The sequence below is a fragment of the Coturnix japonica genome, chromosome 24 (genome assembly GCF_054131305.1).
Source record: "Coturnix japonica strain WE chromosome 24, WE-NBRP24, whole genome shotgun sequence".
NCBI classification, from domain to species: Eukaryota; Metazoa; Chordata; class Aves; order Galliformes; family Phasianidae; genus Coturnix; species Coturnix japonica.
This window is the reverse complement of record NC_140686.1, coordinates 5139172-5154549: the sequence shown is the minus strand read 5'-3', so window position 1 is coordinate 5154549 and position 15378 is coordinate 5139172. Positions and strand designations below refer to the sequence as shown.

Below are 15378 nucleotides of genomic sequence, written 5' to 3'. Positions count from 1 at the left end.
TCCATCCAATTTAATTGCCCCCGCATTTGTCCCATCCTGGGGGCGGCCCGGCTGCTGGAACCCCCGGCAGCGCTGCGGGGACAGCCGCCAGGTGGCAGCGCGGGCTGCGGTGCGGGGACGGCGGGCGGTGGGCGGTGTTGGCACCGGGGCCGTTTGCGGGATGTTGTGAGGTTCCTCCCTCCCTCCCAACTCCTTTCTGCCCCCCCCCCGCCCCCGAGCCGCGCTGACTGCGCTGCAGTGCCCGCAGAGATGATGATGCTGGCACCGCGTTGTGCCCCACTCCGGGGTGATGGCGTCAGTGGGTCATACCTCGCACACTGGTTTGAAGGGAGCAGCAGGGAGAACCCGCTGGGCTCCCCCCTCATCCCAGCACCACACGTGCCAGGGGCAGCACCAGGCAGGTGGGTGCCAGGCTGGAGGCTTGGGCACATCCCAGGGCACAGATCCACCCTGCTTTCTTCTCTTGCTGCTGAAAGGAGCCAACCAGGATCAGGGAATGGATGCACAGGACCTCAACTCTGACCAGCAGGAAAACTCAGGACAATGGAATGCAGTCTGCCAATCTTTTACCAGTTCAGCTGTGCTTTATGACTCATTATTGCAAAGACTCTTTTAGTAAAGTACCACCCTGGGGTATCCAACCAAAAAGAAAAGGTTTTTATTAAATTAAAGGTTTGTTTTTTTGTTTTTTTTTTGTTTGTTTTTTTAAACATACTATAATAACTACTATGCAGTTCAACTGTCAATCATCTCAGAAAGTTCACGAAGGAGATCATCCTCATCCTTCTCCAGGTCCAAGTCAATTTCTGCTTCCATTTCCCCTCCTGAGATTTTCGAGATGAACTTTTCAGTGTCATCTTCTACAGCCTTGGTGAGCAGGCTGACCTCCGGCAGGGCTGGAGCAGCAGTCTGGGAAGAAGGAAGACAAAGTCAATGATTGCTCAGGAGATCCTTCCTCTGCAGTGCTTCTCCTTCAGCACTGCTGATCCTGAACCCAACACGGGGGCTAAGGGGCTCCTGAAGGATGTTAACAACCACGTGAAGGCTGCAGAGCACCTCAGGTCTTTTTAACAATGCAGCAATAATGGACAAATTCCTTCACACCACAAAGGAATCACAGGGCTGCAGAGCATTGTGCACACACTGCCATTCATCCAGCATCCTGCACACAGTGACTACTTTGAAAGGGAACCTGCAGAACATTTCAGTTCTCCACACTTTCTGCAGGAGTTGTATCTCAGTATCAGCCTGACGAGGACAGCACTGACACTTCTTCCCCTCCTTACCAAAGCTGCTTTTTTAGCTGGAGGCTCCTCTTCTTCAGTGCTCGTTTAAATCAGCACAGTGCTAGAGCTGTTACACACCACATTCTATTTGAGCAACAGAAAGTCATTCCTGTTCCCCTACACAACATCCACCCACAGTCTGATTTCACTGAACACGAAGCCATCATGACCTTTTTGTATCCAGTGCTCCCACGTTAACCTCACAAGTTGTACCTGGTGCCAGCAGGGTTACTGCCTCACTGCCAGATACAATCAGATCAATTCTGAGTTTGAGGAGTGCAAAGCTGTCTGGGAAAGCCATTGAAAGTATCAGGATTGTGAAATATGGCTGCAGCCCTTCACCAAAGGCAGGAAGGTAGGAATGCACTCATGATGGTGGCACATGGTGAGAAGTGAGACATGAGAACATGTGAAGAAATTGTGTCACTGTGTCCATCTTCAGAAGGGACTCACCTCTGCGGGTGCAGAGACAGCTTTGGGAGCAGCCCTGCTCCATTCCACAGTCTTTTCCTCTTCTCTTCCAGGTGCCTTAAAACAAGGAAAAAGAAAATCACTTGGTCAACAGCAAGCATAGAAAGAAACCTGAGTGCCAGTGTTTCCTCCATGTGCTTATTTCCTCACATTCAATAACAAAGAACACGAGAGAGGCGACATCTCGCAGTCCATACAGTATCCAAGCTCTTCCCTCCTTCACATGCTGTCTCTTCACGAAGCCTCTCTCACCTCCCCAATGAATAACTCACCCCCCTGACCTTTCTGACAGAGGTTGGCCTCCATGTTAAAAACTCAATCCATGCTTTACAAACACATTTACATATTAAAACAAGCAACACGCCAAAGATGAAGATAACCTTGGCGTCAACACACAGAACATGCCACACCAAAAACACGGCAGAAAGAAAGTACAGGAGAAACTGAATTACAAAACCTCACAGCGAATGAATTTTCCAGAATGAAGCAGGCAGACACCACGGATTCAATGGAAAAACACATGGATGGACATCCTGGCACTTGTTGCCTTTGCATTTGGTAAGAAACAGCCCAGGCAATTCTAAGCAAACTCCATTTGCTTGACAGGGGAAGCACTTCAGCAGAGCAGACAGTGAAACACCTCGTTACCTGCTGGCTTTGCGATCTGCTGCATCCGCAGGGCTTTCTCCTGCTTGATTCCTTCCAAGCTTTTAATATGCATTTCTTCCAATCGCTTGATTTTACGCGGTGGCTCTTCCAGTTTCACGTTACCAGGCTCAGGTGGAGGGAAAATTCTCTTCTTCTTGCGCTTATCCTTAGATCTCTTCTCAGTAAGAACCTCTTCTACTTTTTGCTTCTCTTCTTCCAGTCGTCTCTTCTTCCAGATCTCCCCTGCTGGCTTGGCACCCTTCTCTGTCATCATCAAGAAAGGAGAAGCATAAGGATTACAAGAAATTCCAACGAGAGCTCAAGTTTCCAGATTTGTCATAATATTACAGAATATACATGTTCCCAACAACAACGCTCCTGAGAAAGAATAAGCAGAAAGCCTAGAGAATCTGTGCAGCAAACACCGATGACCATTTACCTCTCCTTGGTGCTCTGTCAACCTCGATCTTCTTCCCCAGCCTTTCTGCTAGGCTGCGCTTCAGCGGAAGGCCACTGACATCAGCTACAGAGAGAAAACAACAACATTCCTAAGATAATTCCTTTGGAGAAAGATTTTTACAAGTCAACCACAAACTTTGGTTTCTCCAAGTGTATGTTCTCAAATTCACCTTTCAGCTGCTACACTTGTGTGCCACTTGGAGTCATCACAGACCCACGACACACTTTCCTCCCTCCTGCTTCAGCAGTGCCCTCCCATTTACGTGGAGGCAGCCAAACAGCAGCTCACAAGCAGCCCTTACCTACAGAGGATTTCCGTTTTCCAGGTTTATCAGCAGTATTCAGTTGAATCACAGGCACCTCCCCTAAAACAAAGAAAAACAAAGTGCTTATTTGACAGAAACCAACAGAATTACTGTCTTGTGAGCCCATTTCCCACCCAAAACAAATACAACCAAAAGACTCCACTTTGACAGCCCTGACACAAAATAATATTGCAACTGTAATGCACTCAGGGTAAGTCCCAATTGTAATTTATCCATTCCACTTAGGAGCCACCAAATGGAAGCAAAGGTACTCATCATTACCCTGCTTTGCAGGCAGCATCACAGTGCTGACCAGTGTCCGCACATTCTCCTTCTTAGGCACACGAACAATCTGAGATTTGAGCCGATGAGCAGGAGCTCCTGAAGGTCCTTCTGATCCAAGTGTTTTTATTCCAGCATTCAAACTGTCATCTGGGAACACAGAGCAGTAAATGAGACTGAGGGACAGAGGCACACGCTGAGGACCACAGCTCTGCAAACTGCCTCCTGCTCAGAAGCATGCAGAACAAACCATGTCAGCTCTCCCCACAGCTAAGAGCACCATGGACCTGATGTCTGTCTGCTGCCCTCCTTTCATCCTTCTGGATATTAAAAGTAGGCTTTATCCCTTACTTTATCCCATCCATATGACATTAGATTCCTCTATCAGCAAATGTGGCTTTCACCACTGGTTGAAAAGATGCACATACAGGCCCTTAAACTCCATGCTGTGGCCTCGTCTTGCTCTAATGATGTAAACAAAGGAGTTTACCTTCCTAATCTGAAAGGCACATGAAGTTACAAGGTAGGAACAAGATCATGGAAATAGCTGATTCCATTCAGCAACCCTATGTTCTGTTGTGTTTGTACAATGAATTGCTTTGGAGTTAATTGGCAAGTGCTTCTGATTAATCCTGGAATACCTTGTTTTGTATCAGTGTCACGGTTTGAACTAAAAATCCACCTGCGCCCGTGACAGGGGGCCGTGGGCCCCGGAGGGGCCCTAGGCCGAAAGGAAAAAAATTAATTAAGAAAAGAAAACAGCGGCAATGATCTAAGGAGGCACACTTATTTACTAAATACTATATCGAAATACAGGATAACACAATATAATAAAATATAATTGAAAATTGAGCTAACGAATCAAGCAAAATAGGAGAGAGAATGAGTCCCGTAACCGAGAGGCCTACTGTAAATCTAGGCGAACGGCTGAAGGCTCCCACACACTCCCCTGAACGCCAGAACTCGAAAGACGTCAGTCTGTTCTGCGACAGAGTTAATATAGAGTCCAGGTCCCGTGACCCATCATGTTGTTCCCTGGGAGATGTAGTCTTCTTCTGTAAGTTGCAGATTCAGTAAAATTATTCATGCTTTATATGATGTTATGATGTGGAATACTGATAGCAAAAAATACAAAATTATTAAACCATGACATTCCACCCCTTATTCTACATCATTACATTATGTTTATACATACATACAAATCCCTAAGTTGAGAACAAAACTCTATAACCTAACCTACTATTTATTAATTTTGAGAAAATGGCAAAACTGCCAGAAAAAGGAAAACATGTCAGCGGTAGAGGGGAAAGGCAGCGCTAGTAGGGCGTCCCCCACATCAAGGTGCACTCATCCTTTCCCAGCCACCACAGCAGATTTCCTTTTGACTTATACTTCTTTCCATGTGTGCTCTACACATGCATGGCCAGTGCAGGATATAGAGTCCAGATGGAAAACTTGCTTACAGAATGCCTAATTAAGGTATATAGAGAAAAAGTGTTTCCTTAACATTAATCCACTCTATCTTAAGTCCTATACCTAATTGAACTATTCTGTACCTAATTGAAATATTTTCTGAGACTCTACCTATATATTTACAGGAAAATCATTGGCTGCACTCCCCCAACATCAAATTCCCTTGTGGTACACATTGAACATTCCCATTTTTGTCCATCACCCACCATGTGCACCCAGGTCCCTGGGCAAAGACAGTACCCCGGAGAGGTTTGCCCTTTCCAGACGCTGGAAGGACCCAAACCGTCTTTCCCAACACGCTCTTTATGTGTACTACAGGAACCTTATCTCCCTCCACGGTACGTAGGGAGCTGGATTGGTTAGGACCATTGCGATTACTAGATCCTCGAGTGTTGACCAACCAGGTGGCTTCTGCTAAATGGTTCTCCCAATTTTTATACGTTCCGCCACCCATTGCTTTCAACATAGTTTTCAACAACCCATTGAATCGTTCAATCTTACCAGAAGCTGGTGCATGATAGGGAATATGGTAAATCCACTCGATGCCATGATTTTAGGCCCAAGTGGTTACAAGGGAATTTTTAAAATGGGTCCCATTATCTGATTCAATTCTTTCCGGAGTGCCATGCCGCCACAGGATTTGCTTTTCCAACCCTAATATGGTGTTTTGGGCAGTAGCATGGGGTACTGCGTATGTTTCGAGCCACCCAGTGGTTGCCTCCACCATGGTGAGTACATAACGCTTACCATTGCGAGATCGTGGCAAGGTGATATAATCAACCTGCCATGCTTCTCCATATTTATACTTTTGCCATCGCCCTTCCCCCCAAAAAGGTTTCATCCTCTTGGCTTGTTTAATTATGGCGCATGTTTCACAATCATGAATAACCTGAGCAATAGCGTCCATAGTTAAGTCCACCCCTCGGTCTCTGGCCCACTTATATGTTGCATCCCTTCCTTGATGACCTGAAGTCTCATGGGCCCACCGAGCTAGGAATAATTCACCCTTGTTCTGCCAGTCCAAGTCTATTTGAGCCACCTCAATTTTGGCAGCTCGATCAACCTGATGGTTATTTTTATGTTCTTCAGTAGCCTTACTTTTAGGCACATGAGCATCTACATGGCGCACCTTTACAACAATGTTCCTTATTCGGGCAGCAATGTCTTTCCACAGTTCAGCAGCCCAAACAGGTTTACCCTTTCGTTGCCAATTATCATCCTCCCACTGTTGCAACCACCCCCATAAGGCATTGGCCACCATCCATGAATCAGTATAAAGATGAAGCATTGGCCATGCTTTTCTGGAGCTGCTTTTGTAAAGTCACGCCACATTTGTCGTGGAACGCGGACTGCTTCGGGATCATGTAATTGGTCTGGATCATTACGATTGAACTCGCGGCTGTATAGCATTTCCACCAGAGCATTTTCTCTCAAAAACTGGATACCTTTCTCAATATCAGTCCATTTCTTTCTCTCAGGCTCCAAGTCCCGTTTAAAGGGGAATCTATCTCTTACTGCTATCAACATCCGCTTCCAGAGGGTGTAGGACCGATTTTGGCATGTGCCAATACCTCTGTCCACACGTGGGTCCCTGGAAATGCTACCCAGTTGGCGAGCTTCACTGCCATCGAGCCATGCACTGTTGGCACCATTGTCCCAGCAGCGAAGTAACCAAGTGACCATATTTTCTTTTGGCTGACGTGTGTAATCCTTTCTTAGATCTCGAATTTCACTCAGTTTAAAAGATCGATCAATAATGGTCGTAATACTTTGCTCACCTTTTGCTCTATCAAGAGTCCCAGGTGTTGATAGTGGCAACTGTGTTGATGAGGCTGCCCCATCTACGAGTTTGGACTTGAGAAATTCTCGTAAAGAAAAAGGAGCTTTTGGCTCCTCTTCTGACTCTGACCCTGACCCTGATGCTTGTGTTATTTCCTCCAGGTAACCCTCCTTCTTTTTCCTCTCTCCTAACTTTCTCTGCTCCTCTAACTTCTTCTGCTCCTCTATCATCTTCTGCTCCTCTATCATCTTCTGCTCCTCTATCATCTTCTTATACCCCTCTAACATCCTCTGCTCCTCCAACTTCTTCTGGTCTTCTGACTCCCCCTGCTCCCCTGAGTCTCCTGAGTCCTGCTCTCCTAACTCCCTCCGCTCTTCTAACTCCTTCTGCATTTTCTCTAACTGAGTTGAAACTTTTTTTGTCTTTCGCACTCTTACAGGGGCAACCAACATTGTATCTGGTGTCCCAGATGGTTGGTCCAATTGGACTACCTGTGCCCCCGGTGGCTGGTCAGATTGGACTACATGTGCCCCCAATGGCTGGCCAAATTGGACTACATGTGCCCCTGGTAGTTGGTTAAATACATTCAACTCACCCTGGAGGGCACATAGCTGGTCTCGGAGAGCGTTCCGCTCAAACTGGACAGCACCAAGCTCAGTCTGGAGGCTGTTGTAGTTGGACTGGAGAGTGTTGAGTTGGGATTGCAGGGAGCTTTTCTCATCCCAAAGTTTTTCTGCGTCAGCTCTAAGATTCTCTTTCTCGTACCAGATTGAGTCTCGTTGGTACAGGAGATCTTTTCTCTCAGCTTCAAAAACTTTTTCTCTCTCTACCTTCTCATCCCAAAGTTTTTCTGCGTCAGCTCTAAGACTCTCTTTCTCGTACCAGATTGAGTCTCGTTGGTACAGGAGATCTTTTCTCTCAGCTTCAAAAGCTTTTTCTCTCTCTACCTTCTCAGCCCAAAGTTTTTCTGCCTCAGCTCTAAGACTCTCCTTCTCGGCCCTGAGACTCTCTCTCTCAGCTTCAAAAACTTCCCTCTCAGGAATGGTATTGACTAAGGCCCAATAAGCATTAGCTAGGCCCAAAATCATTTGTGCCTCCTGAGATCTGCCTGAGCCACAACATTCCTGCCTCAAATATGCAATCAAACTCTCAGGATTCTTCAAGTGTTCAGGAGTGAAGCTCCATAACACTGAAGATGTCTGTCCTTTGAGAATCTCTTCAATTCCCTGCCACTCAGTATTCTCTGGTTCTAGGGAAGACTTCCTCCGGATGTTATAAATCCAGATACTGAGTGAGATTATTACAATAATCAACAGTAAGATCAGGGAGATTAAGAGTGTGGCCCACTGATCATTCAAAAACTGCATAAAGGATTCATAGAAAGAAAGAGGAGCACGCTTAAAAATCACCATTTCTGTATAATTAGTTGCATTAGTTGCTCCCTCTGGAGCTGTATACAGATACGAAGTGAGCATTGCTAACCATGCTTTCAATCCATTATACAATTGTATAGCTCCATAAGAAAAAGTGGCTAGCTTAAACATGGCCCAATATGTTCGGAGCGTCTCAAAAAAGGAACCAATGGCACACAGTCCCTGGTAAAACAAATTTAGTAGAGAAAACATTTTTTTTTCCCTCCAATAGAGAGAAAAAAGTAAAAGAAAACAAAGCTCAGCAGTGTTTATAAAATATACTGGAGTATTGGCAGTCCGCCTGGACTTTCAAGGTCAAGCTCGCAGGTGCAGAATCGCAAACACGAGATAGCTCCTTAACAGGGAAAAAAACTCGTAGCTCTGTTAAAAGCTAAAAGAGCAACAGAAGAAAACACAGAAAAACAGCAACTCAATAATGCCCGCATTCTCCACCAAAATCTGTCACGGTTTGAACTAAAAATCCACCTGCGCCCGTGACAGGGGGCCGTGGGCCCCAGAGGGGCCCTAGGCCGAAAGGAAAAAAATTAATTAAGAAAAGAAAACAGCGGCAATGATCTAAGGAGGCACACTTATTTACTAAATACTATATCGAAATACAGGATAACACAATATAATAAAATATAATTGAAAATTGAGCTAACGAATCAAGCAAAATAGGAGAGAGAATGAGTCCCGTAACCGAGAGGCCTACTGTAAATCTAGGCGAACGGCTGAAGGCTCCCACACACTCCCCTGAACGCCAGAACTCGAAAGACGTCAGTCTGTTCTGCGACAGAGTTAATATAGAGTCCAGGTCCCGTGACCCATCGTGTTGTTCCCTGGGAGATGTAGTCTTCTTCTGTAAGTTGCAGATTCAGTAAAATTATTCATGCTTTATATGATGTTATGATGTGGAATACTGATAGCAAAAAATACAAAATTATTAAACCATGACAATCAGCATCAGATTTTGTAGTGGAAATTATCTGCAATCCATGATGGTTTTCTTCAGCTGGTTGCTGGACAGGTGTTTTTGTTTCTTCTCCCTCCTTAGAAAGCTGGTCTGTACAAGCAAAGAAAAAATCAGTCTCTTCAGTTATGCGGTAGGAATTCAATCAGATTATCCACTGCACAAAGATGGCAGGCAAGGCTGAAAACCCACACAGATAAATGCTGAGTCTCCACTTGCCCATCCAAATGGCTTCTCTGTGAACAAAGAAATCCCCCCCTACACAACATTCATCTCCCTGACACCCAGTAAAAGCTTAAATGCAGGAGAACAACCTGCAAGGCAAAGGCCACAGGAGCAGAGAGAAGCTGAGCATGCAAGATAAAACTGAGGTATCAGAAGCACACAAAGTTCAGCTCTGAACCTATCTATCAGCTCACAAGTGAACGTTACCTGGCGTTCTTTATGACACTATACCCACCTGTGAGTAATAGAGTTAATCTTTCGTACCTAAAAAAGACAAACTCACTTTGGCTTGGTGGAAAGAAAACCCCATTGAGGTAACGTCCCTTGGTGTGATGGAAGGCACAGTTGGATTTCTGGCAGCCTCCTGGCTGGTTCTCCCAGTAGCAGGAAATCATGCTGCGTTTTTTCTGAAGACAGAAAGGAAGAAGAGCTGATGGTAACGTGGACCTAAGATCTGCAAAGGGAGACTGAGCTCCAGATGGTGCCAGTGAGCAGACTGCCACAAAGCAGCACTCAAACACCACTCTGAAGAGTGCGCAGGCTGGGAGCACCAGGCTCACTGAGCTTTCCTAGCATTCTGTGGGTGAGGACACCAGTTTAGAAGGGGTTAAACTAACACACCTTGCAGAATGCTTGTCTGATTGATGTGTTTCTTTAGTATCTGTTGATAGAACACTGTTGGTATCAACTACAAGAATATTCTGCTATGATATACCAATGCCATTGAGCTCTCTTCCCTCTGCTTCCTCCCAGCCCCCTCTTAACAATAGGAACCATCATCATTTCAAAGCAAATGAACCTAATCTGCAAAAGCACATTCAGCCCACCTAAAGAAATGAGAAGTGGGTTTGGTGATAAACTCTGAGGAGCCAACACTCACACTGATCTCCATGTGCCTGAACCTGCAGACATTCCTGAAGCAGCGGCCCTCCTTCCACAGCGTGCAGATGGTTTCATTGCCCAAAGCGGCTTCACAGTGCCTGAAGGGACAGTTGTCTCCCTGTAACCCAATGGAAACCAAGAGAGGAAAATGAAGTAGTACAGCCTGAGAACTGGCCATGCTTTCAGCTCATTTTTAGCGAGTTGCTCTATTGTACAATGCAATTAGTTATGAAGTTTGCTGAAGACCAGTAATACTTCTACTTATTCTACCCATTCCTCTTAACTTCAGAACTGAAAGAAAGAAAAAATGAAGGAAAAAACCCAAGCAGACCTTTTTACAAGTGGAATAGAAGTAGAAATAGCAATCATTTCCTTTAATCGACATGCTGGACGAGCGCACAGAAGCAGTTCTGGTCTCGGGGATCTCTGTGCAGCTCTTCCTGTGCTTCTCAAAGAGCTGGCTCGTGCTTCCTTGGACTGAAAGTCTTCTACAGTCTTGATCAGTGAAATCTTCTTTTGAAAAGGAACCCTAAGCAAAACACCAAAAAGCAGAAAAGAATGAGGAATGCCCACCCGTCTTCCCAGCTTTGTTCTCTTCATTCAATCAGTCTCTCAGGAGCAGTTGTTTCAAAACATTGCCCTCCTCAACACTGGTCAAACTCTAGTAACATCACCCTGACTCAGCACGGAGTCCCTGGGCTGCACGGCTGCAAGCCCTCCAATGGAGCCCCTCCTTCAACACCACGAGTGACAGCAGTGAGTAACCCCAACACATTTGTCTGACCGCTGCAGGTCTTCAAGCTCAACCACCTGGACAACCTCAGCAAATACAGTGATCTTCAAAGCTTTGCAGTTCACTTCTCCTGTAGGCTGAACCAACACTGAATCCGTGAATTAATTAATTATAACAGGTTAGGAAGAATTTTCCTCCTCACTTTGCCTATGTCAAATTCTGTAAGTTGGAATTTCTGGTCTTCAAGGATTCTTCACCTTTGAAGAATCCACAAAAACCATCCTCCGTCTTTATTACCTGTACAGCAAAAGCATGACAGTGCGTATCAATACACAAATCCACACACATGTGCCTGTATACTGTAACTCAGCACTGCATGGAGCTGCAGCACGTTCTGCTCAGCCACAAGAAGGGTTTGGGTTGGTTCATTTTTTTTTTTTTTTCTTTTCTGATGTAAAAATCAAATATTTTGGTATTTTAGATTTGTTTTGTTGCTTTTTTTTTTAAGGTACCAAATGCAGTAAAACCTGCAACCAGGCCAGACAGAAGATCAAATTCAAGTGATTCAGAATTCTTTCATTAAAGTGCTGCACATTTCTGAGCTAAGCATTTCCGATAGTCAATAAAGGTTGGAACCTTTTACTCACACAGACACTAGTGAATTTTCAAGGAAATTTTTTTTTTTTTTTTTTTTTCCAGGGAATTTCCCCAAATCTAAACTAAAGAGAGGAGAAGTCGGGTTCTCAAGTTAGTTGCTGGATTGACTGCATGACAAAGGGAACAAAAACAGCACTTAAGGACAAAGTTTCCTACCCTCCTCCAGTACTGATAGAAATGCTGCCTTTTACCTTTAGTACCTTCACATCAGATTCCTCTCTGGCAGATTCCTATGCTTCTAACAACCTCGGTGCTGCCCAGCACAGACGCCGGGCACCAACTGTCACTGGACTCTGCACCGTGGAACACGCACACAGCTCAGCACTTCTGTTTCCTCACAATTGGAAGGGTTCTGGAATCGGGAGCATGAAGCGGACTAGAAATACCTCACATCCCTCTGCTCCTTACGAGCCCTTCCATTTTAAAACAAGATAACCCCAGACACATCTGTTAGCACAGCAGCCCAAATGCTAACCAGAACACACAGTGTGTAACGCTGAAAGTACCAGTTTAATGCCGCGCCACAAACCCTATATAGTGGTACAGGTGACCACCCCTATCAGATACCCATGACCTCCATGACTCCACTGCTGGTGCACGCAGGCACCACCTGCCCAATACCCAACATCTCCCCCCTCTTTATTATCTGCAGCCCCTGTAAAGGTTCCCCTGCATACTCCCTGTTACCCCAAATGTGATTTGCACATTTAAGGCTATTCCGCAAATGAATCAATCATTAAACATATGCGAAAAACAATGAAACTGTCATAATAACATACCAAAGAGATGCAGCTGCAGTGACTACAAACCTGAAAGCACACAACAGCAATCTGCCTAACAATTGTGAAATGCTGTATGGCAACACTTAGTCAACTTGTAGAGAACAGTGCATTCAAGTTCAAGATAACAGCACAGTACACAATGGAGTTACAACTTCTCCAAGTTCAATGTAACACTATTGTACAGAATCTTCATGGCAATCCAGTTCTGTCCAGTGTGCATTATAATGTCACACTCCATAACCAAATAAGAAGACAAAAACATATTGGCTGTGCAGAATCGTTCTGAAGGTCCACCACTGGGGGACTATCCAGGAACAAGGTCTCCCCCGCTCACGAACTATCAGTCCGGCATGAAGGCTGGATTCCCAGTTCGGACCTTCAGGCACATTGGGAGCAACGCTGTCTCATGTGCCGTTACCAGCAGCCGCTGCCCAGTGCTGACGTCAAATCACTGGCTGCACTGGAGACATTAACCAAGGAGACGTTGACCAAAACCGGTGCTGAGATGTTCGGATCCTCACGGTGCACAGGATGGCTCATCATTTGGTGCTGGCTTAACCCAACGTGCCGGCAGCCAGCAGGGCCCACTTGGGGTCCCGACACAGGCGTATCCCCTGCCCATGACGAGGAGTAGATTCTGGGAGCCATGGCCCTCCGTCGGGTCTGATCAGGACCTGACCTATTGGTGTCCATTCGGTCAGCTGATGGTCTCCCATCCGATTCTCTCACGCAGGAGGAGAGCGTGTGGGCACAGCTCAGGCCCCTCCAGCCCTCCCCCCTCTTTAAGTGCACGAAGACGCCCCTTCAAGGTCTGATGTGCACACTCCACAATAACCTGGCCGGTGCTGCTGCCAGGAATGCTGAAGATATGCTTAATGCCCCAAACTGTGCACTAGTGTCCAAAACATGCACTTCTATATCCTGGGTCATTGTCAGTCTTTAACTCATGAGGTGCACCCATGACAGCGATGGCCATGCACAACGCTTTTATGTAATGCATGGCGGTCTGTCCAGATTGTGCCACAGCCCAGAGAAAACCACTGCATGTGTCAGTTGTGACATGCAAGTGACGGAAACACCCAAACTCTGGGAAGTCTGTGACATCCAGCTGCCAAACCTCATTTGGTCTCAAACCTCTGGGGTTCACCCCTGCAGGAAACAGGTTAGCCATAACTCCCGCTCCTCCTTGGCCGATTCAGTTAACTTTCTAAGAGCACCAAGGGCGGGTAGCAGCTTCTGCGCCTCTTCATCCCCTGCAAAAGCTCACAGAGCTCCATGCTGGCTTTCTCTAATGCTGACCGACTGACACAGTGAGAAGCTTCATCAGCCAGACCTCTCTGCATTATCCACTTAATAAGCAGGGAGGCTTATTAAGTCCAGAAAAAGGGAAAGGGGGGAATAACGCAGCTGTGGCGTGCAGCTCCCGCTTCTCACACTGCTGCTGCATCACTGCTGATAACTGGAAGGCAGGGAGCACCCCGCATTCTTGGAGGCACATTTGGTCCAAAACACCAGAATAATTCTGCTCCCTCCCACCCCCACATTGTCATTAAGTTGCCTTAAAGTATTCAAGTCAAAAACAAAAGCATACACCAACAAAACTCAAGAGCTGGCAGAACTCCAAGCTAGACATAGGGACTACCCAAGAAATGGGAGCCCCAAAGAAGCTTCCAGCTGCACCCAACGCTGAGCATGGCCAAGGGAGGAGGAAGGAAGGAGCTTGAGGTTGAAGCCTTCAGAGCATCACTGGATCAGGAGATCAATTGCCAGGCACTGCAGCACACAGATGGACGTCCTTCTGGGCTGTCACAGAACTGCTTTGTCCTCTTGCTGCTGAAAGGAGCCAACCAGGATCAGGGAATGGATGCACAGGACCTCAACTCTGACCAGCAGGAAAACTCAGGACAGTGGAATGCAGTCTGCCAATCTTTTACCAGTTCAGCTGTGCTTTAAGACTCATTGTGAAGCCTTTTAAAATATTTATTTTTATATATATATACTACAAGACTACTCAGATATACTATCAATCATCTCAGAAAGTTCAAGATGGAGTTCATCCACGTCCTTCTGCAGCTCCAAGTCATATTGTCCTTCCATTTCCTCTAAGAATTCCGAGATGAACTTTTCAAGGTCATCTTCTTCTACAGCCTTGGTGAGCAGGCTGACCTCCGGCAGGGCTGGAGCAGCAGTCTGGGAAGAAGGAAGACAAAGTCAATGATTGCTCAGGAGATCCTTCCTCTACAGCACTTCTCCTTCAGCACTGCTGAGCCTTAACCCAACATGCGGCCAAGGGGCTCCTGAAGGACCTTATCAGTAAGCCTGACCAGGGCAGCACTCATGCTTCCTCCTCTCCTTACCAAAGCTGCTATTTTAGCTTTTTTAGCTGGAGGCTCCTCTTCTTCAGTGCTTCTCTGAGGATTCACAGCTGCCACAGCAGAAGGAGAGATCTCAGCAGCCTTCCGCTTCCTTGCTCTCTTTATGGTGCTGCTGGCTTTGCCATCCCAAGGCTTCTCACACACGTTGCACTTGGCTTCCAGTTCCCCTGCTAAGATTTCTGAGATGAACTTTTCAAAGTCATCTTCTTCTACTGCCTTGGTGAGCAGGCTGACCTCTGGCAGGGCTGGAGCAGCAGTCTGGAAAGAAGGAAGACAAAGTCAATGATTGCTCAGGAGATCCTTCCTCTGCAGCGCTTCTCCTTCAGCACTGCTGAGCCTTAACCCAACACGGGGGCCAAGGGGCTCCTGAAGGACCTTATCAGTAAGCCTGACCAGGGCAGCACTCATGCTTCCTCCTCTCCTTACCAAAGCTGCTATTTTAGCTTTTTTAGCTGGAGGCTCCTCTTCTTCAGTGCTTCTCTGACGATTAACAGCTGCCACAGCAGAGGGAGAGATCTCAGCAGCCTTCCTCTTCCTTGCTCGCTTCGTGGGGCTGCTGGCTTTGCCATCCCAAGGCTTCTCACACACGTTGCCCTTGGCTACAGGAAGAAGAGAGAGCTGGTACAATTGTGCCTTGA

At 46.4% G+C, this 15378-nt stretch overlaps 1 pseudogene; it reads right to left on the bottom strand.

Annotated features, from left to right (window-relative positions):
- Positions 1 to 361: 361 nt before the first annotated feature.
- The window catches only part of LOC146757141 (class I histocompatibility antigen, F10 alpha chain-like), a 30022-nt pseudogene continuing 15005 nt past the window's right edge, over positions 362 to 15378 (bottom strand).